Below are 25,481 nucleotides of genomic sequence, written 5' to 3'. Positions count from 1 at the left end.
CAGTGTGACCCACTGGGTAGTACTCAGGAATCCTGGCTCTGCCACCGATCTGCTGTATGACATTGGGCATTTCTCTGCCTCTGTTTCCCTTCTCACTATAGTCTTGTCTTTGTAATTGTAAGCTTTTGGGGCATGGATGTTACTGTGTGTTTGTACAGTGCCTAGCACAATGAACCCCTGTCTTGGTTGTAGTGGTTCTGTGTTACAGTATAGCATCATAGACTTTAAGGTCAGAAGGGACCATTATGATTGTCTAGTCTGACCTCCTGCACAGCGCAGGCCACAGAATCTCACCCACCCGCTCCTGTAATAAACCTTATATCTACGTCTGAGCTGTTGAAGTCCTCAGTCATGGTTTAAAGACTTCAAGGTGCAGAGAATCCTCCAGCAAGTGACCCGTGCCCCACATTGCAAAGGAAGGCGAAAAACCCCCAGGGCCTCTGCCAATCTGCCCTGGAGGAAAATTCCTTCCCGATCCCAAATATAGCGATCAGCTAAATCCTGAGCATATGAACATGCATCCGACGAAGTGGGCATTCACCCACGAAAGCTTATGCTCCAGTACATCTGTTAGTCTTAAAGGTGCCACAGGACTCTCTGTTGCTTTTTATAGATCCAGACTAACACGGCTACCCCTCTGATACCTGAGCATATGGGCAAGACTAACCAGCCAGACACCCAGGAAAGAATTCTCTGTAGTAACTCAGATCCCACCCCATCTAACATCCCATCACAGGCCATTGGGCATATTTACCGCTAATAGTCAAAGATCAATTAATTGCCAAAATTAGGCTATCCCATCATGCCATCCCCTCCATAAACTTATCAAGCTTAGTCTTGAAGCCAGATGTGTCTTTTGCCCCCACTGCTCCCCTTGGAAGGCTGTTCCAGAACTTCACTCCTCTAATGGTTAGAAACCTTTGTCTAATTTCAAGTCTAAACTTCCTGATCGCCAGTTTATATTCAGTATCATCATTTGTATTATGGTAATTCTTCCTTTGGTCACAAAATTGAATAAAAGAGCAGTGATTAAACACTTCCACAATCTGAAGAGTTGTCCCCCTCTGGAAATAGAATAGTGTAAATTGAAAATGTTTACGTCTTTGCAACAAGTCAGAAAATTTAAGTTAAGCTTTCCTATTTGGTGTATAGGGTGTTGCATGATCAATTGATAACTTTACCTGTAAAGTTTATTTGTCACATTGAAGAATTATGGCTGAAAGTAGGCAACCAGTAAGTAGTTATGATAGGTGTAAATATAACTTAAAATGTGCTATATTCTTTTCATAATAGGATTTGGCATAATATGCACCCTCTTCCTTTTGTACTGAACATTAGCTTGAACAAGAATGAGGACAGCTGGCAGACACTCTAGTGTAGGAGATGTGACTGGGCTAACAAGGCCTTTATTATGCAGCTTCTGACTGCTTCTCTGAAATTTTCTCCTTCCTGTTAAGTTTAAGGTAGTTACTTCACCTCTGACTCATCACATACCCACAAAAGTTCACAACTATCAGCATATGCACATGCTTTCAGAACTTCTTTAATGCGATTCAGCCTTTTTGTCCAATATATCATGGTTTATTTCACAAATTTATTTGAGGGACATCACCTCATCAGTATTTTCTACCTTAGGGCAGATTAGTCCCTTCCCTGCAGTCTCTTGCTTCCTAAAAACCCAAATAAAATTTTCAAAAGGCACCACATTTAGGGTGACACTGAAAAGGGGATGTTTTTGGAATGATGCATTCCATTCCCTCAGACCAAATTGTTTTGTCCTAAAAAATACTATTCTTATCATGTGTTATGGTAGCTGATGAGTCTCAGAACTTATAGAAAGGACTCTCTACTGTCCTGGTGCTGATGCCTGTTGCAGAATTCCAGGTTGAAATGTCATCCTCTATTAAAGATGCACTGTGAGGAACTGCCAGATGGTATTCCACTTACTTGAGGTCAGAGTTCTTCAGATGCTGAGGGTAGCATTTCTGGTAGTCTGGCACTTCAGTGGTGCCATATGGTACGAGAGATTTTCTAACAAGGATCCTGATGTCAGCTCCAGCTGGAACCCAGTGAGGTAGGATTTCCTGGATCTTAAGGGTCCTGAAAAGCATAGGCCTCCTCTGATTTGGCCTGGCAACCTCAGTTGTCAGCATTAGGGTGCCAGTTGGGTATGTCTGGAGAAAGCACCAGGAGTCAACACCCGTTGAAGGTTTGGAAGGAGTGGATGTCATAGCACTCAGAACAGTCATCAGTGCAGAACCCCAACTACCACTCTGTAGGATCTGTTGGATTATTGGTTTAAGCAAGATTTTCTTCAGAACAGCCTTCCCTTAGCACTTTGTGGATGAGCTCTTGATCCAATGGGAGATGGATCTGAGTTCAGTGCTGTGGACTTCTCAACTGAAAAAAGCAGGTTTCTTGCCATTCTCCTGCAGTTCTACATCTAGATTGGGCCCACGAATATCATGTGGGCTTCAGTTTTCAGTTTGGACAGCTCCCAAGTTTAAATCTGTCAGACTTTTTTCCATCTCGGTACTGTGCACCTTTGGACTTTTGGCCTTATGGTACTCCAGCTCCTGTGTCAGTAGTTTCTGTAGGCTTGTCCACATGAACAATTAGACTGTAGTGAGCTGGGGTGTGCTAGCTTGCAGCAGGTGAACTGTCTGTATGCACCCTGCTGACATGTTAAGTTTGTTAATGCACTTTGATCTAGTCCCATTTCAAAAAGATGTCTAATTCAAAGTGCTCTAACCAACGTCGTCTCCTCTTTCTAGGAAGTCTCCAAGGAAGAGGTGAAGGCTGCTGTGGGCGTACCTTTACCTTTTCTGCTAGAGTTCCGTAGAGTTAGATCTTGTCGGACCTGGGTATGTTAGCTCTTAGTAGCCAGCTACTAGTATATCCGCACTAATACAATCATGTAAACTGTCAAAGGCACAGTTTACAGTGGTGGAGCTTACCCATGTTTGAACTTGTAGTAAGCTTCACTGGTGCAAATCCTAACTTAGAGAGAGTACTTCCTCTCCCTAGGCAAAGTCACAGACAGTACCTCAGGCTAATAGAGGATAGTGACCACTGTCAGTACAAGGTACTACTTTAGGGTATGTCTTGACTGCACAGATAACCTGGTGATTGGCACCTAGGTTAGCCTAGCATGGGTACAAGTATCCCCCTGGCAAAGCCCCAGCTGTGTTACTATGGTCTTCACTGTTTCTGCGTGCTCCTGTGTATTGGGGGCATGTCCCATGGTGGTTTGTGCTGAAACACCCTGTCAATTGCTGGAGAATGTTTGTTCTTTGGGAGGATTTGTGGAAAGGGCATTGGAGGACTCTGATTAGTCAAATGATTTAGCCTTTAGCCTGCATCCTTACAGCAAAGGGGGCAGGTTCCAGCCCATGTTAGAGCAGAGCTCATATTCTGTACCCTCCCCCCCAACTCAACGCTAAACTGAGTAAGCTAGCCTGGACATAAAGTACCTCCAAACATGGATCAGAGGTTTTACTTTGTGGATGATCGGGGGGTTGGGCTAAAACCTGGGTAAGAGCCTAGGTTAACTGTGTAGTGAAGACATACCCTTGCTCTTTGGGTTGTTAGCAGCCTGAGTGTAATTTACGAAGTGCTTGGTGGTCACAGACAGCTCTTCTGCATCAAGGAGTGGTGTGTGTTGTATCTATATCTGAGTCAATGGCTAATAAGAGCCCTATCTCAGTGAGGTAATTCACACCCTTTGGGTACCTAGGTCAGTCCAAGAGAGTGAACCAATAACCCATGTTCTCGACTCTGTCCACCAGTCTCAAACCCTGCTTCAAACCCTGCCCCCTGCTGGCATCCACAACCAAGATAGCCACATCAGTCTGTGCAGCTCCTGTGATCATATTTGGGATGAAATCATTATGGCCCGGATCATCCATCAATGTAATAACTTCAGTCTGTCTCAAATTTGGTCGTATCCACATCCATTGTTACTCCCCTTTCTCTTCCCCAGTTTCATCCAAGACCCATAAGCAAATGAAGCTTTGCCAGCCTTTTTGGATTCCTGCTCGTATTTGTGCATAGTTTGTTTGTTCACATTGCCCAGAAGGTAAATGACCATTAGAATATTTTTACCTGCATCAACATGTCCTATTACTACTATCCCCACTCAGGTTCTAATCTTCACTGTGGTTCCCCTGTATTCCACTGAAACACTAGCTTGCCTGCTTCAGGACAAGTTCACAGATACAATCCAGGCAGTGGATTGCATCCTATCCTGCTTCAGGGCAGAGGCCCAGTGAAATTTTATCTGAACGCTTCAAGTCCTAATGTTGGGCTATAACCTGGCTAGGTGAGTAGTTCTGTCCCTGTGTCTGAACTGTGAATAAGACATCTATAAGACATCTGGCTAGGTAGCAGTTCTGCGAAAAGGACCTAGGGGTTACAGTGGACGAGAAGCTGGATATGAGTCGACAGTGTGCCCTTGTTGCCAAGAAGGCTAACGACATTTTGGGCTGTATAAGTAGAGGCATTGCCAGCAGATCGAGGGATGTGATCATTCCCCTCTGTTCGGCATTGGTGAGGCCTCATCTGGAGTACTGTGTCCAGTTTTGGGCCCCACTCTACAAGAAGGATGTGGAAAAAATTGGAAAGAGTCCAGCAGAGGGCAACAAAAATGATTAGGGGGCTGGAGCACATGATTTATGAGGAGAGGCTGAGGGAACTGGGATTATTTAGTTTGCAGAAGAATGAATGAAGGGGATTTGGTAGCTGCTTTCAATTACCTGAAAGGGGGTTCCAAAGAAGATGGATCTACACTGTTCATAGTGGTACTAGATCACAGAACAAGGAGTAATGGTCTCAAGTTGCAGTGGGGGAGGTTTAGGTTGGATATTAGGAAAAACTTTTTCACTGGGAGGGTGATGAAGCACTGGAATGGGTTACCTAGAGAGGTGGTGGAATCTCCTTCCTTAGATGTTTTTAAGGTCAGGCTTGACAAAGCCCTGGCTGGGATGATTTAGTTGGGGGTTAGGTCCTGCTTTGAGCAGGGGGTTGGACTAGATGACCACCTGAGGTCCCTTCCAACCCTGAGATTCTATGATTCTAAATTGAAATGAAGCTCTGGGTGACTTTTCTTTTTTTTTTTTTAAATGGGGCGCGGAACTTATGTAGCCTACAGTCACTTAATTTGTTCCCTTTTACTTTTCTGTCAGACTGGATCATAGTGATCATCCATCCTGAAGTAGGAGATGGACAGCGCTCCCTCCAGGGCTAGCCACCGGGAGCTAGAAAACTGTTCCTCTCCTCACCTGAGTTGAGCATGCTGCCTCCATTATTTCCTACCTCTGACAGTTAATTACTTCTGGATTACCAGACTAGCTGGTATGACTTAAAACCAGGGCTTTGGAACAGAGCCCGGAGCTGGAGTGCGGAGCAGCTCCAGAGCAGTGGAGCTGCAGGTTTTTGCCTGGAGCTGGAGCGGAGCTCGAGCACAGCTCCAAAGCCCTGCTTAAAACACTGTAATTTCAAATATTTTATTTGTTGTAATTATATACTGGCATTCATTATGTTCAGAACTTGAAAAATCTGCCTAATATCTACTAAGCTGATGAGTAACCCTACTTGCCAGGGTGATTAATATGCTTGCCATCATGCCCTCTGCAGATATACCCCAAAGGCTTGAATTCTTTACTGGAGACTTGCTAGCAGCAGGGAGAAGCTACTGATGGAAAGGAAGACAACCACAGGTGAAGTGCAGAGGCAGTGCTCAAGGCCCCCTGTTCCCTCCTCTTTCTGAGCACTGAGCGAGGATACTGTGTTTTTTATGAGAATGCTGTCCTTGGTCTCTGCTTGGAACTTTTTCTTTTTAAAATTTTTTTGTATTAGCCTCTAGCTTGTGGGTGTTTGTACTTGAAGTAACATCCTCCTCTAGCTAATGGGAGGAAGAGTTTTGTCTCTTGATGATTCTCTCAGGAGGCCTGGCAAAGCAGAGGATTGAATCCAATGTCTTGAATATCCAAGTACAGTGTTTACTGCCTTGGCCCTGGTCTACACTGGCGGGGGGGGGGGGTCAACATAAGATATGCTAACTTCAGCCACGCTATTCGCGTAGCTGAAGTTGTGTATCTTAGGTCGACTTATCTGGCCATGAGGATGGCGGTGAGTCGACCGCTGCCGCTCCCCCGTCGACTCCGCTTCCACCTCTCGCAAGCTGGAGTTCCGGAGTCGGCGGGGAGTGCGTTCGGGGATCGATTTATCCTCGTCTAGATGAGACGCGGTTAAATCGATCCCTGATAGATCGATCTCTACCCGCCGATCCGGCGGGTAGTGAAGACCTGCCCTTAACAAACAAGACCATCCTTCCGACGTTTTGTTGCTTTGGATCTGCAGTGCCTCTTGGTAAGGGGATAAATGTGGGTAGGGAGGGGGTAGTGTTTATGCATTCCTTGGTAATCTAATGCAATAGACTTAAACCTCCTAGGTAGACACAAATGCATTTAAAATGCTCTAATTAATCTGCATTATAGAAGGTAGCTCCTTCTTGCCTCATTTACTGATCACTTATCCGTGGTACACTGAAGGCGTGGTGCTGACTATCATAGAATATCAGGGTTGGAAGGGACCTCAGGAGGTCATCTAGTCCAACCCCCTGCTCAAAGCAGGACCAATCCCCAACTAAATCATCCCAGCCAGGGCTTTGTCAAGCCTGACCTTAAAAACCTCTAAGGAAGGAGATTCCACCACCTCCCTAGGTAACCCATTCCAGTGCTAGCTGTGGCGGGTCCTTCCGACCCTGGGTGGGTTACACCAACACAGCCTTTGTGGTGAGAAATTTGGGATGTGGAATTCTAGGGGAAAAGAGAAATCCTGGAGGATTTTTGCCCCTCACTAAAGAACAATCTATTGGCTAAAGGGGTAAAATCCTGGGTTCCTTAATGGAATGGATTAAACTGATTTATGAGGAAATGTATCTAAGCAGAACTACTATCTCCAGCTATTGATATTGAAGTGATAGGCTACAAATTTGAAATTGGTGTGCTTAAAATTAGGAACTTAAGCCTATTTATGCACCAACATAAGGGGCTTGATTTTCAGAGCTGCTCACCACCTGCAGCTTCCATTGAATTCATTTGGATGTGTCACTCAGGACATCTGAAAATCAGAGCCATTTTATTTAGGGTTCTGAATATGCTCTTAGGTGCCTAATTTTAAGCACCCTGATTTGAGAATTTCAACCAGACTCATTTATCAGGAGGAGAGGTTCATTTCTGTACATGTCCATTTCATTTTGAATAGATATAAACTTTTGTGCCTCTGACTGTTGTTCTAATCACTTTTTTTGGCCAGTTTCAGCTCAGTGTTTCCGAATTGTTGAGTTGGAAATATTATTTCAGCCAACAGATCAAACATAAAATAAACAAACTGGTATTAACAGTTGTAATTCATTTCAACAAAATATTACTACATTTTTTCCATGGTACTCCTTTACATAGGAAATAAGTACATGTTAATACTAAACAATTCATTACTTTGAGAGAGGCCCACTTTTCCAATGTGTGAAATAGCATTGAGTGTTTGGTACTCATAGTAACAAAAACAAGTTATCCTAAATTTCTACAATAATACCCCGCTTCTAAAACCAAAATACTGAGTATGGAAATGCAGTGAGTAAAAGTATTTTGTGTGCTTGTTCCTTCTCCGTGCCAAGATATAACTCAGTTGCAGGATCCTTAAGAATTTATCAGACTGCAGCGCTGAGTTACAATTGGTTCCTGACATAGTTTTCATAGATTAATAGAATCCAAGGCCAGAAGGGACCATTGTGTTTATCTAGTCTGAACTCTTATATAACACAGACTATAGAATGTCCCCAAAATAATTCCTAGAGCAGATCTTTTGGAAAAACATCCAGTCTTGATTTAAAAATTGCCAGTGATGTCATGACCCTTGGTAAATTGTTCTGATGGTTAATTACCCTCACTGTTAAAAATGTACACCTTATTTGTGATCTGAATTTGTCTAGCTTCAACTTCTTGCCATTGGATTGTGGGGTGTTGATTCATGTGTCCAAACTTACTTTAGAGGGCCAGAAATAATTCTCTCTATTAAACAGAATCCTAACCAATATAATCAGGGAGTTGATACGAGTATGTCTCCTGGTTGTAATTTATTCAATGCTCTTCAGATGCAGTTTCAGAGGGAATAGGAGAGAAATTAGATATATCTGATCTGCTTCTCTTAGGAGCATATGTGCTTTTACCCTCTTTCCCCGCCCCCAAAAAGGAGGGGAGGGTAGAAAGGAACTGCCTCCTATATGTCTTTGTCTACAGGGAGTTTTAAGACAGTCTCATCCAAAACAGCTTCTCACTATCTATTCACAGAATCTATGGGTTTTTTTTAATAGCAAATGAGGCAACTCTAATAGGAGTAGAGAAGGGATGGCAAGACCTTAGCTAACATCAAAATACTAATTGGCATTAGGTAATACTACAGTATTATTAATGCAGCTGTATTGAAAATTAAAGGTGATTTTAACATTGTCTCCCTGGAAGTATATATTGAACTGTTTTATGTTGTAGGCTATGATTCAGACTTGTAAAACAGCTTTGGAGACAGGATAAGTAATCTACATCACGGTTTTAACAACAACAACTCCAAATTGCCCTACAACTGGATGTGTATAGGATGTAGGTTGTGTGCAGAGGTGAGGGGTTGAATGCATTTCTGGAGATGGTAATTCAAATTCGTTCCTAAATTAACGTCTGGTTTATTAATCCTTGTTCTGTCACAGAACCATCATGCTATTTGACATAAATCAGCATGTTTGCCAGTCTCTGTTCCATAGACACTTGTGACTGGAATAGCATAGTCAGGATTGAGTTCTATAAGGTGAAGGCTTGTGCCAGCATTTGTCTTAGCTGCTGTGTCAAGGCAATGCTACTAACTTCTCTCTTTCATGAATGCTGATTGTTTCACATGTTTAGATTCTTTCCCACCGTATATGTATGGTTTGAGGAGGGTTGGAGAGAAGGCCTCTTTGTCTTTGTGGCATGAGGGTTTATCCCGGAACTCTCCAGACCACAGGGGTTATCCCTCTACCCAGCAGGTGGAAATAGAAGATGAAAATCTTTGAGTAGTCTACTATAAATATTTACTGTTTCTTTTTCTGTTGCAAATAGGTCAGGGAATCTGGGTCTGTCATACTCTTTTGAATTGACTTGTACTTCCTTCTGAATATTTGACCTTTAAAGGGTCGATTCTACCCCCTGCTTCAGAATCCTGTGTGTGTCTTGCTCTCAAAGATTTATCATAGCTTCCATCCCTCTGGATGCAGATTAGATGGGGGCTCCCTTTTCAGTTTGTGGTTGGAATAAACCCCAAGACTTGTCTTGTGTATGACACAGCCAGACTCCTGCTTGGTGAACTCTTATAGGCTATTGATGCTATAGGCGAAATCTGTGAGACAACCGGTATAGTCATGCTGTCACTAGATGCAATTGTGGAACCTACCAGAGCTCTCGGAACCACAGTTATGTTTTGGTCTAATTTTTAAGATCATTTCTCAAGGAAAGCAAGAAAAGAAACATAGATTGAAAGGAAGAAGAATGAGAGAGAAACCAAGAAAAGACAACTTTAACTTTTTCTATATCCATTTAAAGCTAGTCTTATTTCCCTGGAATAACAAGTTACCCACTGACTTTGAAATGTGCTCTATCAGGATTCTCAGTCCTTTGCTACTCTTGATATTCAGTCATGTCTGAACACGTTTTCTAGAATTTGTTACTGGCATATTTACTTTTGTTCAGGGTGATTTGATTTAAATGAAATTTGATTTAAATCATGATTTGGTAGGGCCCTAAGCATGTTCCATCCTCTAAGTCTGTCTTCTGCGTGTTTAGTCTCCCATGTTGATAAACCTTCTCCAGTAGCTGACCGTTTCATTATTCTAGTGGAATCTAGCTCTTCTGGGATGTCATAGAGGGAGAAATGATCTCATGTATGGTAGGTAGGCCCAGTACAACACTTATTGGAGGCAAGACAGCAAGGCAGAATTGGAGACTAGAACTAGTAGCTTTTTCTATATTGCATTATTAGTTAGGCCATCAGTGTAATGATATTTAAAAGAAATACCCCCCCGATACCATTACATTTCTTCCACAATTGACTGAAAGAACCAACCATGCTCCTTTGACGATTTTTCACTTCACTCTGTATCAAACTGGTGTGTGAGTATTATAAGCAGACCTGGCAGTATTGCTTATTATTAAGGTTGCCCAACATTTCCCATTGTAACACCCTGTTTTCAGTTGATTACAACTTTGTCAGACTTTTGAGCTGAAATTTTCCATGCCGGGTGTCTGCCTCAAGGCTGAATGTTTTTTAAAGTTTCAGCCAAAATGGTTCCCAGCTGTTTCCAAGAGTGAGCTTAGGGAACATGTTGTTTGGCCATGTTTAAAAAAAAAAAAAAAAAAAAAAAAAATCTTATAACCATTTCATGCTTTTAGGGATCTAATGAAGAGCCATTGGGGAGCAGAGGAACCAGTTTTTCATTTTTAGCCCACTCATTGTCTAAATTGTTGTGTAAGAACCTGTAAAAATTACTTTTCATGTAACAAAGAATAAATTACAGATACCATGAGTTGTCCTCTGATACCTAGAAAAATGAGCAGAATTGGTTAGCAGAAGGTCAACCATGACTCACTGGTGTAGGAAGTCCTACTGAATGAAGCAGTGCAGTAACTAGGATAAACAATAAGGATCATAGTTCCTTACTGTGGGAGTAAAATATTCACCAACTGTACCTTTCCCCTTTCATATCCTTTAGCATGTGTCTGATTAGCTTTTTCTATACCACTCAACAAATTAAGTGTGTGAACCTTGTGAGTATACCCAGAAGCTTGGTGCTAATATTTTTCAACCTGGGAATGTGGATATGTACTATATTATAAGTAGAACATCAACTAAACTTATTCTGATATGGTTTCTAGACTTTGACTTTAATGAGTTATAATTCAAGGAGTCATTTGTTCATCCTTTCCCTCCCCTCACCCCCAACCCCTCCAAAAAAACCCCAAAACTTGTTTGAGTAATTAGGTTGTGGGAGAAACTAACCCACATCAATCTAAAATATATCTACTAGTTTGTGTATGTGGGGACAGTTTTCCTTGGAGAGTTTAAATTGATTCTCCCTTTAAAAAAAAATCTGTCTTAATTTACTTTTATTGCATACAAATTGACTATGCTTTTCTGTAAACAAAAATTACACTGGTCCAAGCTTCAAAACTTGGTTAAACCATAGAATAGAATTGCATCCAGATCTCCTGACTTCCTTGTACACAGATATTAGTTAAAGTTTTATTTTTCTTTAAAGATCAGTGTGCAGTGTAGTTAGTGGAACTTCTTCAATCTTATTAGAAACAATATGAATACCAAACTTATCAGAGTTGAGGACAGCATGTCCTAAGTATCTAGCTTACATTCTCTCAAATGTAATGTTAATTTTCTGTACATTATCCATTTTTATTTACTGTTACCATGCTTTGTACAGATTTTAACCAACACCTGTATATGTAGTCCAATTGTTTTATGTGCATGAGAAACTTAAAAAAACTTAGAGCAATAGAAATTAATTTTGATTTGTCTGAGATTCAAAAATTGCACTTTGTGCATGTGGAGTAGTTTCTTAATGATCCATCAAAATTCAGAAGAGTATAATGTATGGCCAATTTGTCTGCAAACTAGAATATTTTAAAATACATTCAAGTTTTGTGCACTGAATGAGACAAAGGGCTCTGTGGAAGACCTGCCTCATTTATGCAGCAGTAACATACTATATGCTATAAAAGAGGTAGGTTTCATCATTGTTAAGCCTGAGGATTAATGTTAGTATAACTTACATGTCCTATTTTAATGTTTAGGTAGCTGTGCGTAAGTTGCACCCCTTCTACCCTTTGTCTGCTTGTTCATCTTTCTTTAGCTTGTGAGCATCCTAGGACAGGAATTATGATTTCTTTGGTTAGGTAAGTGCCTACCACGTAAGTGCTGTTTGAAAGAAATAATAACGAATGGGTCAGGGTTAAGGTTGTACACCAATAATTCTAACATTTCATGACTGAATGCTTATCTCTACAATCTTGGCTTTTTGAACAGTGTGCTTCATTTAGGCAGCAGCATAGTCAGTGGATGGGGCACTGGACCTGGATTTAGTAGACCTGACTTCTGTTTCTCCAACTGCCACTGACCTTCTGACCGTGGGCATGGCTATTTGCCTCTGTATGCTTGTTTCCCCAGCTGTAAAATGAGGATAATACTCATTGGTGTAGAACAGGGGTTCTCAAACTTCATTGCACCGTGACCCCCCCTTCTGACAACAAAAATTACTACACGACCCCAGGAGGGGTGACTAAAGTCTGAGCCCCGCTGCCTGGGTGGGAAGCCAAAGCCCAAGGGCTTCCGACCCAGGCAGGAGCCTGTAACCTGAGCCCTGAAGCCCTTGGACTTCAGCCCCAGGCGGAGGGGCTTCGGCCCTGGGGTCCCAGCAAGTCTAAACCAGCCCTGGCAACCCTATTAAAATTGGATTGTGACCCACTTTGGGGTCCTGACCCCCAGTTCGAGAACCTCTGGTGTAGAACTTTTAGATATACAGATCAGTGTTGTTTAAGAAATAATTATTAAATATTGCAGCAAAATAAGTAGTCCAATGAAAATTGTGACTTTTTGATATAATGATGTAAGACATTGAAAGGCATGCCTGTGCCCTTGTTCTTTAGATTTAATGTTTTCTCTGAAGCTGCTAATCTTGGATGTAGAGTAGGGCTTGAAACATTTATTATCCAGACACTTATTAGCCAAAATGTAGATATGAATGAAGTCGGGGGGCTTCACCATTGAGTTCTTGGGAAACATTTTGGTGAGAACACATGCCTTTCTGCAGTCCTGAATTGCTGTGAATGGAGAGAATGTCGGAATTTCTATCGGGTATTGCTCCTGGACCTTGCTAGGATGTTCTACCTGTCATGTTTGCCTCTGAAATTTGAGACTTAACCTCCATCCAGCAACTAGAAGGGAGAAAAGGGTATTTGTGTCTTTGCTCTGCCTCCCCACAAAGAGCTCCCCCCTGGGTTTGCTAGAGTTTGGGGAAATAGTATTCTACCCTCTTTCCCACCTCTGTATCTTTTTCATCCTACTTTCCTGAGTAGCTCTAGCACCTGCCTTTGCAATGGCTTGTACCTTTCCCAGGCATGAACAGCAGCCTGAAATTCAAGGGATTTGTGAGTTTCATGGCTGCACATAGGGTTTTGATTCTCAGTGAAACTGAGAAGAGACTTTGGCAATGCTGAGCATCACCACAGGCAGTGGAACCATCTATAGACCCAGAAAGACATCCCTGTGTTGGTTTGCACTATTTTCACTTTTGGAAGATTATATTGGCAATTATGAGGACCAGAAACTATTTTTAATAAAAGCTTAAATTTTGTATCAGTTGGTAATTTAGGTCTCCTGTACACATGCTAGAAAGCTTCCCACTGTCCAATGGCAAGTGGATTCTTTCAGGGCTGAACTGAGACATCATGTTGTGAGTAGCTCTCAAATAGGACTATAGCACCACAAAGCTAAGTCATGCCATTTGGGTGTCAGGGCCATAAATTGAGTACTGATTTTCCCTATGGAGATGACTCTTGATTTGTTATAAATTTACCGTGTATGCCCCCCATGTACTGCATCTGCCTATGGTTCAGTTCAGAAAACAGACCTGGGACAATGTCCCACTAATGTGTTTTAAAATCACCGCCACCACTATGCTCATGCTATTAGATCCACAGGTCTTGGGTTCAGTGCCCTACAGATGGTGCCCATCCATCGTGGTGGTACAGAGTGGTGGCTTGTAGGGTGGATAGGTCACTTGTATCTGAAAACATGAACTTCTACAGCTTGGACTAAAAGACTCGATCCACTAGCTCAAGTCTAGTAGCAAACTCATAAGCAAGTTACATATTCTAGCCACTGGCAGGGAGAGGGAAACAGGGGGGGACAGAGCCATGCTGTTAGCAACTGTTACACACTTACAGTGGCAGGAGATGCTAGTCCCAAGCTTCAGAGGTCTGTCTCAACTCCCCACATGGGATACCATTGTGTAACTGCTCCAAGGACTGCTAGATCTAAAAGCATGAGCCTCTATTGCCTGGGTGAAAGGAACTGGTCCATTAGCTCAGAGGTAGTAACGCTCATAAACCTGCATCCATGGTCTAGCCCCTAGAACAGCTACAAAGAGCTCAATTTAGAGTCCGTGGGATAAATGGCTTTTTTTGGAGACCGGTATGTTCTATCTCTTCTTTCTCCAACCTTGCCATTCTTTCTACCATTGCTTCTAACGTGCAACAGTTGTGGTGTCAATGCCAGTAACCATTGGAAACCAAAATCTCGTTTTTTCCTGCTTCTAATAGTGCTACTAGTGATCCCCTGATGGGACAGTGGTAAGCCATGTTTCAAGGATCAATCACTTTACTTAGGATTGTGATTGTACCCAGGATATAATTCTGTAGCCTGTTATGAATGCTGGCAGAAATATATGAATGATCAAGGTGCACAGGTAATCCATGGTGTGACACCCTCAATCCGAAATGTGATGCTCCAGAATAGTTTGTTTGCTCAGTGCTTAATATGTTGCATTTAGAATAATTGATTTCATAAAGACGGGCTGTTAAGCAATTTAAAAAAGTAATCACATGATTAAACAATAGTAGAATACCATTTATTTAAATATTTTTTGATGTTTTCTACATTTTCAAATATATTGATTTCAATTACGACAAAGAATACAAAGTGTACAGTGCTCACTTTACATTTATTTTAGTTACAAATATTTGCACTGTAAAAAAACAAAAGAAATAGTATATTTCAATTCACCTACTAAAGTACTCTAGTGAAATCTTTTTATCGTGAAAGTTGAACTTACAAATGTAGAATTATGTAAAAAAAAGTGTATTCAAAAAGAAAACAATATAAAATGTTAGAGCCTACAAATCCACTCCGTCCTACTTCAGCCATTCGCTCAGACAAACAAGTTTGGTTATATTTGCAGGAGATAATGCTGCCTGCTTCTTGTTTACAACGTCACCTGAAAGTGAGAACAGGTATTCGAATGGCACTGTTGTAACCGGTGTCGCAAGATATTTACGTGCCAGATGCACTAAAGATTCATATGCCCTTTCATGCTTCAACCACCATTCCAGAGGACATGCGTCCATGCTGATGATGGCTTATGCTCGATAACGATCCAAAGCAGAGCGGACCGATGCATGTTCATTTTCATCATCTGAGTCAGATGCCACCAGCAGAAGGTTGATTTTCTTTTTTGGGTTCTGTAGTTTCCGCATCAAAATGTTGCTCTTTGAAGACTTCTGAAAGCATTCTCCCCACCTCATCCCTCTCGGATTTTGGAAGGCACTTCAGATTCTTAAACCTTGGGTCAAGTGCTGTAGCTATTTTTAGAAATCTCACATTGGTACCTTCTTTGCGTTTTGTCAGATCTGTAGTGACAGTGTTTGTAAATCAAACAACATGTGCCGGGTCATCATCTGAGACTGCTATAACATGAAATATATGGCAGAATGTAGGTAAAACAGACCAGGAGACATACAACTCTCCCCTAAGGAGTTCAGTCACACATTTAATTAACGCACTATTTTTTTAACGAACATCATCAGCAAGGAAGCATGTCCTCTGGAATGGTGGCTGGAGCATGAAGGGGCATATGAATGTTTAGCATATCTGGCACATAAATACCTTGCAATGCTGGCTCCAAAAGTTCCATGCGAATGCCTGTTCTCACTTTCAGGTGACATTGTAAATAAGAAGCAGGCAGCAGTATTTCCTGTAAATGTAAACAAACTTGTTTGTCTTAGTGATTAGCTGAACAAGAAGTAGGACTAAGTGGACTTGTAGGCTCTAAAGTTTTACATTGTTTTGTTTTTGAGTGCAGTTATGTAACCAAAAAAATCTACATTTGTAAGTTACACTTTTGTAATAGAGATTGAACTACTGTACTTGTATGAGGTGAATTGAAAAATACTTTCTTTTGTTTATCATTTTTACAGTGCAAATATTTGTAATATAAACTAATATAAAGTGAGTACTGTACACATTGTATTCTGTATTGTAACAGAAATCAGTATATTTGAAAATGTAGGAAAAACATCCAAAATATTGAATAAATTTAAATTGGTACTCTATTGTTTAACAGTGCGACTAATCACTATTAATTTTTTTAATCACTGTAAATTGTGTTGTTAATCATATGAGTTAACAGATTCATCGACAGCCGTAATAAAGACACATTGTGAGGGATGACAGGCACAGACTAGTGGTCCGAATCGCTGTCGTATCACAAACAATTAATAGTAATTTGAGTTTTCCCTACCTTTAAACTTCCCCAAAAAAATTCACATTTCCCCTTGGGCTTGGAAGAATTCAGCTTGTGCAAATAAGAGCTTGAAAGTGTGTTGCTCCCAGCTATTGAAGTATTAACAAGTGCTAGCAACCCAGACCTCTGCATTTGTAGGGATCACAGATGTGTTGGTGATGTGAACACACTGCATGCCCTCCTCCCTCTCCCCTCCTGTACTGGTTCTTGGGAACCTGTAGAGAATTTAAATTGATGGACATTTCCTTCTCTTTGGTTCTCTACATGCTCATATGGGCAGAGTTAATGGGGGAGGAGCACAACAATATATATTTGCACCATACACACATCTGCAGTCCTAATAAAGCAAGCAACCTGGCTTGTTTTTGTTTTATCCTACCCAATTTTCATGCCTGTCTATCTTGGGTGTTACTTATGAAACAAATGTGATTAATGAGTTGACATTTGGAAGATATAGAACAAAGATATAGAACAGATAGATATATTCATGCTTTGTTCACTTATAATTCACTCACATTCATTAACACGCATCAACTGTAACACTATTATGTGCCAAATTTATATTTATTTAGCAGAAATTATAATTAAAGTTATTGGAATTTGGTGTAGTTTAGTCATGGAAGAAGATACCAGAAGGTTTATGGTTGGATATTGAGGCTTTTGCATATGCCATCTTTAATAGTGAAAAGCAAGATAGGCATAGAGCATATCTTTTCTAATGAAAGATCTGTCAATGGTTGAGAGTAGCATAGTAGGAAGTGATTTTTCTCCAGATTAGAGTCTGTAGCCTTTTGGGGTTTTTTGCAGAAGCTCTCCACACCACGAACCATTGTTTGGCTTTTTGTTATAACTGGATGTGTAGATTTTATGAAAGTGAGGACCACTGTGGCAACCTACTAGGAGCTTTAAGAGCAGTATATCTTTGCTTATTAATCATTACACAAAAATCATGCCTTGCTGTGCCAGCAGTAAGGGGGAAGATTACTGAACAGCAGTGCTATTTGCAATATGTAGGTTGTGGGCCATCTCGATATGAAAGAGAGTGGCTTATGATCGGCATGGGTCACTTAGTAGAACTCTGTGCATGTCACTTGAAGTGCCCTTGATCTAAGATGACAGCATTTGAGCATAGTGTAAGATTTTGCACCTTTACACAGAAATGGCCTTAAGGGGGAAATATTTTATTTCTGGGTGTTTCTTGTCTATGGCTTTGGAGTATTCTCTACCTTATTTAGAAAGAGGTACCAAAATCTTTTCAACACTTTCAAAACACCCCATTATCAGAATATATTTCTTCTGTAGTTAAGTCTACTGTAGAACATATGACCAGTCAGTTTTGGAGAGACAAGTCCTTTCTCCATGATTAATGTTGAAGCTACCTTTTGGATTTGCTTCTATGCAGTATTTGTTCTGACACTGCCTTATTTTTTCTTGCCTTGTCCAGTTGATAACTAAATTCCAACTGTTTATTTGACCTAGGGTTTGCTCCTTTACTTGTGAGTGTGCTAGCAAAAAAGATAGGGAGGAGCGGGAGCCTGAAAAAGGATAGAATGAAAAGAATTTGCCTGGGTTGCTATTGTGTGCACCATTTGGCTTGCTAGTTATTATTTTTGCAAGGTAGTACTCTGAACTTCTCCTGTATCCCTTGTAGATTAAGATTTGTCAAAGTGTGTAGCCTGGGGACAGACACGTGAGGGAGAGACTGCCTCTGTTCTAAACATTTCCAGGCATGAAGTGGTGTGCGCGCTGTGGGAATGTGGCAGGAAAGGCTCAAGTACGTTCTCTGCTTCATCAGTGAGGAGGCCTCTCCTGCGAGTAAATTTAAGAAGTTATTTCCCTTGTATGGGTTGTGAAGTGGTTAGATTTCCTCTAAGCTTTTATCCTAACACTGTTTCTTAAACATTTGAAGCTAGACTTTTTCTGGTGCAAGTAATAACTGTTAGTCAAACCAGATAACTCAATGAAGTGTTAAAGGCCTTCACTTGGTTGGAGGGGATTAGAGTAGGGTTTGTTCCTTTCCCCCCCCCGTGAACATCATTGTGTTTTTAAACTTCCATCTTTTATCTCCTATAGCTATGTAGTCTGGCGTTGGGCATGTGCATTAGTTTATCTGAGACTATCTAAATCTGATAAGACTTGTGGCAATGAACCCTATTAAGATTGGTGTCTGCCTTACAAGGTCAGACATATTTGACTTCAGTATATTAGTATATAGAAGCTAAATAAGTGTTTTGTTATGACTAAGTGGAGTGGATTACCATTTTGACTACTAGCGACCGCTGTCATGATTATTCTTGTTCTTGCTTCTCACAAGCTCCATTTTGGCAGATGGGAAATCTGGAGTTGAACTTGCCAAAGTCTGGATACATGCAATTCTATGTGTGCAACTAGTATTTTTCTATAAATTTTCAGATGAGCTAAAAGGTAGAAATAGCTTGAAAATACTTGAATTTGGCCTCTTAGTATAGTTTTTGGATCCCTACAGATCAAGCTGAAGGAATCTTATGAGACCAATCTGTTCAGCTTTTAATAGTTCCTTTTTGTGTGTTGCTTTTGGTATGAAGCAATCTGAATTTATTGGTTCTATCTGAAACCAGATTAGAATTTTTCTACAGTGAGTAAGTCATTTTAAATTGATTAGCTACTGTGCTAACATGCTTGCTAGTGATGGGGCAGGAAGTGAGCTGTGGCTAGGTAACACAGGCTGAAATAAAAACTTGTCAGAAAACTGCTTTGAGCTAATCCCAGGGAGGAAGTGAGGTACGATCGGCACTAAGTGAACTAATCGTAGGAAACTTATTGCTCAGTGGGAGCCTTTACAAATATATGTGCACATACACATGCTGCACTTTGCCTTGTACTGAAAAACTGTTTCTTCTATGAAGACCTCTCATAAAACCAGTGGCCCCAAAATGAAGATTGGAAGCATCTATCACACAGCATCTATACCTGCTTATTGAAGGTCTGCCACCAACTTTACCTTTTCTCCTTTCACTTCCAGAATAAATGAACCAAAAAATCAGACCTTGTCCCATTCAGGAAACTTTTTTGAGAAGATTTTCTCAGAAAGTAATAAACAAAGGGGTATTGAGGAATTGGCAATCAGAATCACTGGAGACGTAGATTGGAGCGCTGAGAATAGTTCTCACCAGAACTTTGAACAAGTGTTGCTATAACATGAACTGCATTCTGATTCTCACTCAGTGTTAAATCAGTTTACTACACCAGTCCTTATAAGACATTTCCTCCAGTCATTCTTTCTAATAATTTAGACATTACTTTAATAGAACTGTTGAACCTGTTAAATAAAACCCAAGGAGGGTTTTTATTTTTAACAATTTTTGGCTTGTAATGTGAAAGCTTTAATATTTCAAATACTTATTCTCTGAAATTATTATACATATATAGCTTCTTCCCCTCTCCATCTCTGCCCAAATCCTTGGATGCTATACAACAGGATAAAACACAGTGCAGTATATTTAAAACATAAATCCTGCTGAAGTACAAGCACTCCAAAACAAGTGTCAGATTGGTCAGTTTAACAAAGGAGAGAAATGAGGCTACGAACAGTTATTCTGAAAATACCTTTGGGAGAAAAAATAGCTTTAAAAAGCTGGCTTTTAGAAGTGGGGAGGAACCAAATGAGATTTCTAGTGTGGAGGGAGTTCTGTATCCTAGGAACCACCTCAGTAGCAAACATGATGACCCACCCACTTGCAAAGGTGGAAACCATAAAAGGATGGCATTTGAGCTCAGAAACCAATGCAAACCAATGCCAGTCTCAAAAAAATTCAGGGCCAACACAATTAAGGGCTATACCTAACAAGTTTCCCAGTAAAGCACCCACTTTACACTCATGAAAAAGAGGAATATATCAAGGTGAGAGTGTTCAGACTAGTTTGCTACACCAGTACACTATTTGATATCATCCTTGATAACAGCAGTACACTTCTGAGAATGCTGCAGAATTCTTCTTAGGCTTTTCATCTTTATTACTTTTATATTTGACACATCTTCTGTTTGTCTCTTGTGTGAACTGGGTTACACAACAGGTTCTCAGACCCCCTTCCTCCCACAGAGAAAAAGTCTAGTACAATAATTGACTATAACGGGTCGGCAACCATCGGCACGCGGCCCATCAGGGTAATCTGCTGGCGGGCTGCGAGACGTTTTGTTTACATTGACTGTCCGCAGGCATGGCCCCCTGCAGCTCCCAGTGGCCGCGATTCGCTGTTCCTGGTCAATGGGAGCTACAGGAAGCGGCGGCCAGCACATCCCTGCAGCCCGCGCTGTCTTCCGTAGTCATCTCTTCACCACACCTAACATGCCCACTTGTCTGAGATTTCAAGAAGTTAGGTAACAAGTCTAATGAATATGAATCTCATGCGCCTCACTGAAGTATCTCCAAGCCATCTGGATAAAAGTCACACAGAAATGTGAATTAGGCTCCTATTTTGCCAGTACTCAATAACTACTCATAAGTGTCAGAATTGTAATTGTTTCCTGCTTCTTGCAATCATACCCATAAAGCTATGATTCAGCAAGCCAGCCAATGTGTGATGATGCAAGAACAGCTATGTCAAGATGTTGCCAAGTGAGACACCTTTTCCCTTCTGCAGTGGCAAAAGGGGGGGGGGGGGAGAAGAGCTAGCCTCAGACTGCAGATCTTGCGTGCACTCTACAATTTTTGCTCCAGCCTTTGTACAGAGTGCCAGCCTCTCTGCAGTGGTTTCAAAAACACTTCCTGCCTCTGTGCAAACTGTTTCCCTGCAGGCTGAATAGGGAAGGAGAGTTCACGCCCCACTCCCTTGCATGTAAACCTGAGTTACAGCATGAATTGTAACCATTAATAAAAATAAAAATCACTTTTACATGTATCATAAAATGAGCTGTGTTGTGAGTGGAAAATTTTTTAAAATATCACAAACTCAAAATTGTTTCCATTTTTCAGGGTTTGAAATGGACCCATTTTTGTTTAAACATTTTTTGTAATTTCAAAACGTTTTGATAAAAATTGATTTGATAAAAATTAAACATTTATTGTGGGGAAAAAAGTCATGTTCATAAAACTTGAGCTGTAAATGCAAGTGGTTAAACCTGGGTGGTTAATTTAATACTAATGCCATTCCATTCTGCTTTTGTCACATTGGCCTGCAGCTCTGCTCTCCCCACCATGTTGCTTGGGATCATTTTCCTCCTGAATGCTCCACATCCTTCATTCGGGCAAGGTCTTGGGTGTTTTCAAGCACTCTGGGGGGGGGGGGGAACTAAACAGCTGATCAGCTGGGCTTCAGAAGAGGAGATCTAAGGAATTTGCACAGCTGCTGTTCTGTCATTTTTAAAGTGCCTTTTTTCCCTTATTGAATGGATGGCCTTGGTGATTTCCCAGTGCTCTATTCCCCTAACCCTGATTGCTTTAGTCCCTGTCTCCCTCCCCCCAAAAAGGAACAAGTAGTTCTAGGCTAAATATTTTAGTACAGTTACTCCTGGGGGCATTCTGTGCTAAAATTTTTAAAATTCTGTGCACAATATTTTAAAAATCTGCAAATTTTATTTGTCAAAATAACACTACATAATCATGCCAGTTTCAATTATTTTGGTAACTTATTTCAAAATACCGGTCAGCAAGTATATCTGTAATAATACAGACACACATTCCCCCCAGAAGTAGACAGTTAAAGAAACCCCTGTGACACCCAGTTCCTGTTTCTCTGCCCTGCACCCCCAAGAGCCCAGCCAGGGGGCCAGACACCCACAACACCTGCCCCACAGAGCCCACCTGCAGGCTCCCACAGCGAATACACCCGAACCCTCTCCTCCCCAGAGTCCAACTGCAGGCCTCGCCCAGATACCCTCACTCCCCCCCACAGCCCAGCTGCGGGGGGCCCCCCTTGCCCAGACACTCATTCCCTCCCTCCCACCCCCCTCAAGCCCAGGAATCCAGAGGGAGAAACAGCCTGTTGCACAGTTTACTGCATGCTGCCCTCTTCTTCCCTCATTGCATGCTGGGAACTGCAGCTGCCAGGACCTCTCATGCTCCCTCCCCTCCCTTCCCCCCCCCCCCCCGCAGTGTCTTCTATGTGCAAGCTGGGCTCTGCTGAGTCCAGTGGCCTCTAGTGGCAGCTAGCAGCACTGCAGCCCATTTCGGGGGCGGGGCGGGAGGGAAATTCAGCCTGCACAATGTTAATTTCTGCTTCTGCATTGCACAGTGGTACAGAATTCCCCCAGGAGTATACAGTGTAAAGTAAGTTTTTGATGTGAGTTGGCTCAAGGTTGCTCATACAGCTCCCCCCCCCCCCAAAAAAAAAAGCTTAAGAATTTTAGGCTTCCACAAGAATATTAGAAAAAATGTTTGAAATATGAGTTGTAAATTATTTGATATTTAGCGTGAATTAATTTTAATCCCACAACTATGATGTCATTAATTTATCTACACAGCATACTATCCAAACTTCCCAAAAGAAATAAGATGAATAAAATATGTCCCCTGGAGAGCTAATAATCGAAACTGCACAAGAACAAAACACAGGACAATTGTTCAGTTGCAACAGGGGGTGAAGGTAATATCAAGGCACTCAAAAGAGAGGTATGTGGGCACAAGAAAAAAATGGTAAATATAAAAGACAAAGCTGGCACTTGTATTTCTGCCACTTTCTGCAGGTAAAGAACTAGTAGTTGCTGTTACAATTTTATGTTATAGACTCAGACTTTAAGGCCAGAAGGGACAGTCATGATAATCTAGTCTGACCTCCTGAATATTGCAGGCCACAGAACCTTACCCATCCATAACCTCTGCCTGAGGTACTAAAGTCCTCTAATCTTGTTTTAAAGACTGTTATAGAGAATCCACCATTTACTCTAGTTCAAACCAGCAAGTGACCTCTGCCCCACTCTGCAGAAAAAGGTGGAAAACCTGACCAGGAGGTCAGGGTCTCTGGTAATCTGACTGGGGGGAAAATTCCTCCTTCTTCGAGTGCTTGCTCATGTCCATTCCAATCAGGTGTCTGTGCGTGCACATTCACGGTGGCCGGAAGATTTTTCCCATAGCAGTATCCATCGGGTCGGTCTGGGCGCCCCCTGGAGTCGCGCCTTCATGGCGCTCAGGGCCAGCTCTAGCTTTTTTGCCGCCCCAAGCGGCGAAGCGGGGTGGGGGTGTGGGGGGGAAACGATCGGCAGCACTTCGGCGGCAGCTCTAATGTGCCGCTTCATTCTTCTGTGGCAATTCGACGGCGGGTCCTTCGCTCCCAGGGACTGAGGGACCCGCCGTCAAAGACCCGGATGTGCTGCCCCTTTCCATTGGCCGCCCCAAGCACCTGCTTCCTTTGCTGGTGCCTGGAGCCGGCCCTGATGGCGCTCAATATAGAGCCCTGCCGACATCCCACCCCTTCAGTGCCTTCTTCCTGCCAGTGACGGTTGGCTGGAACTTCCTGTAGCCCTTGCTTAGCAAGCGCGTTCTATAGTTGCCTGTATATAGTTGTCTTAGTATCTGTTATTAATATTAGAGTTGTTGGGGGTTCCCCCCCATTCTGTCTCCCCAGAGCTGTGGTATGCTGCAGTCCCTGGGGTTTAAAAACTGTTTGGCCTGTGCAAGGGCATACTGAAGAGCAATCCACACTCTTCATGTTTACGGTGCCTAGGGGAGGGCCACCAAAAGGATCGCTGTAAGATCTACCGCAAGTTCCGCTCTAGAACTCTTAAAGAAAGGGAACAGCGGCTTAAGGTGATCCTCATGGAGGCAGCTCTACGCCCCCACTCCAATCCGGGCTCAGAGGACCCGGCTTCTAACGCGTCGTCCTTTATGCGGAGCGCCCTGACACGTTTGTCAAGCTCGGTGCCAAGAAAGGACTCATCCCGGGACGCTCGGCACCGACATGCCTCCTCACGAGGCCCGGCTGAGAGCAGGCATGGATCCCACTCACCTGTGCCTCAGAAGAAAAAGAAGCCAGACAGTCGCTCAGCTCCGGCTAAATCCAGAGAAGTGAGACCCCAGGCGGGCCACAGCTCCGGATCCCGTACTGGGGCTGCGTCGACTCGTGCCCAGGTGAGGCAGTTGAGTCCGGGCCCCCCAGGGTCGCCGGTCCCTACAGAACAGCTACAGCTCCCTTCCATGCTGGAGGCTTACCAAGCCACTCGGGAGCTCCTGCACCTTACGTTGCCGTTCTCGCCCCCGAGGGAAGGAAGAACCTCTAGTGCTGGTGGACTGACACCCCTCCTCCCCCCGGTGCAGTCAAGAGGGAAGCTGGCTATGATGTCCAGGTGCTCCACCTCTCCATGTCCCTTGGCACCAGCCCACTCGGACAGAGAGCCTACCCGCTCCCCAAGCTCTTGAGGCACCGAGGCTCGGCTCTTCCATGGTCTTCAGTCTCAGAGTCACAGTCCAACTCCTATCACTGCAGGAGAAGTAGGAGCTGTAGATTGAGGTCCGGGAGAGACAGGAGGGAGCCCCAGGCGTGGCCTCCGCAGTGGCAGAATCCATCACAGTGGCCCTTCTGGACCCCCTGGGCCTTTCACCAAGGCCGGGGAGGGACCCAGGGTCACCGTTCCGCTGCATCTTCTGTGGCCTCAGCCACCTTCATCCTGCCATCAGCTACGCAGTTTCCCTCGGCACCTGCCCACACACCAATGCCTCTGACAGCAGCACCAGATTCGGCATCGACCCCGATGCTGCCCTCGGCACCGCCGATGGGCCTGGCTTCCACGCCGGCACCATTGTCGATGTCAACTACGGCGCAGGCACTGATAACCCCACTGCTGGCAACGGGCCCTCCGTCTTCATCGGCGCAGATGGGATCAGCACTGGCTCCATCGACGGTTCCTCCCGTCGTACTGATGACGGCACCAACACTGGGTTCGGTGTCTGCAGCCCCGGCACCGTTGAGCGCACCATCAGCACCGATGCTGCCCCAAGAGTCGAGGGACCCCCTGGGGGCGGATGGCAGGGAGCATCCGCTCCTTATAAGAGCTTCCTCTTCTTCATCACCTGATGAAGCATTGGCGGGAACAGCCGTAGCCCCGGCGCTCGAGGACAACAAGGTGCTGCAGCAGTTGCTGCTCAGGGTCTGGGCATTAAGGCCGAGGAGGTAGTCGA

The 25,481-nt window shown here is 43.0% G+C and overlaps 1 protein-coding gene across 5 annotated transcripts in view; it reads left to right on the top strand.

Moving 5' to 3' along the window:
* PAK2 (p21 (RAC1) activated kinase 2) overlaps window positions 1-25,481 on the top strand; it is an 81,687-nt gene that overhangs the window by 6,201 nt on the left and 50,005 nt on the right. Inside the window, exon 1 of one of the 5 annotated variants that reach the window (XM_024211950.2) lies at window positions 5,656-5,717. The exons of 3 other annotated variants lie outside the window; for them this stretch is intronic. The gene's annotated coding sequence lies outside the window, so the exon portion shown is untranslated. Of the gene's footprint in view, window positions 1-5,655; window positions 5,718-18,104; window positions 18,168-25,481 lie in introns of those variants that run through there. One more of the 5 variants, XM_024211951.1, reaches the window with a different exon arrangement.

This window comes from Terrapene carolina, unplaced genomic scaffold (assembly GCF_002925995.2).
Source record: "Terrapene carolina triunguis isolate 2854851 unplaced genomic scaffold, T_m_triunguis-2.0 Scaffold837, whole genome shotgun sequence".
Taxonomy (NCBI): Eukaryota; Metazoa; Chordata; order Testudines; family Emydidae; genus Terrapene; species Terrapene triunguis.
The sequence above is the reverse complement of the archived record's forward strand: the minus strand, read 5'-3'. Positions and strand labels throughout refer to the sequence as shown.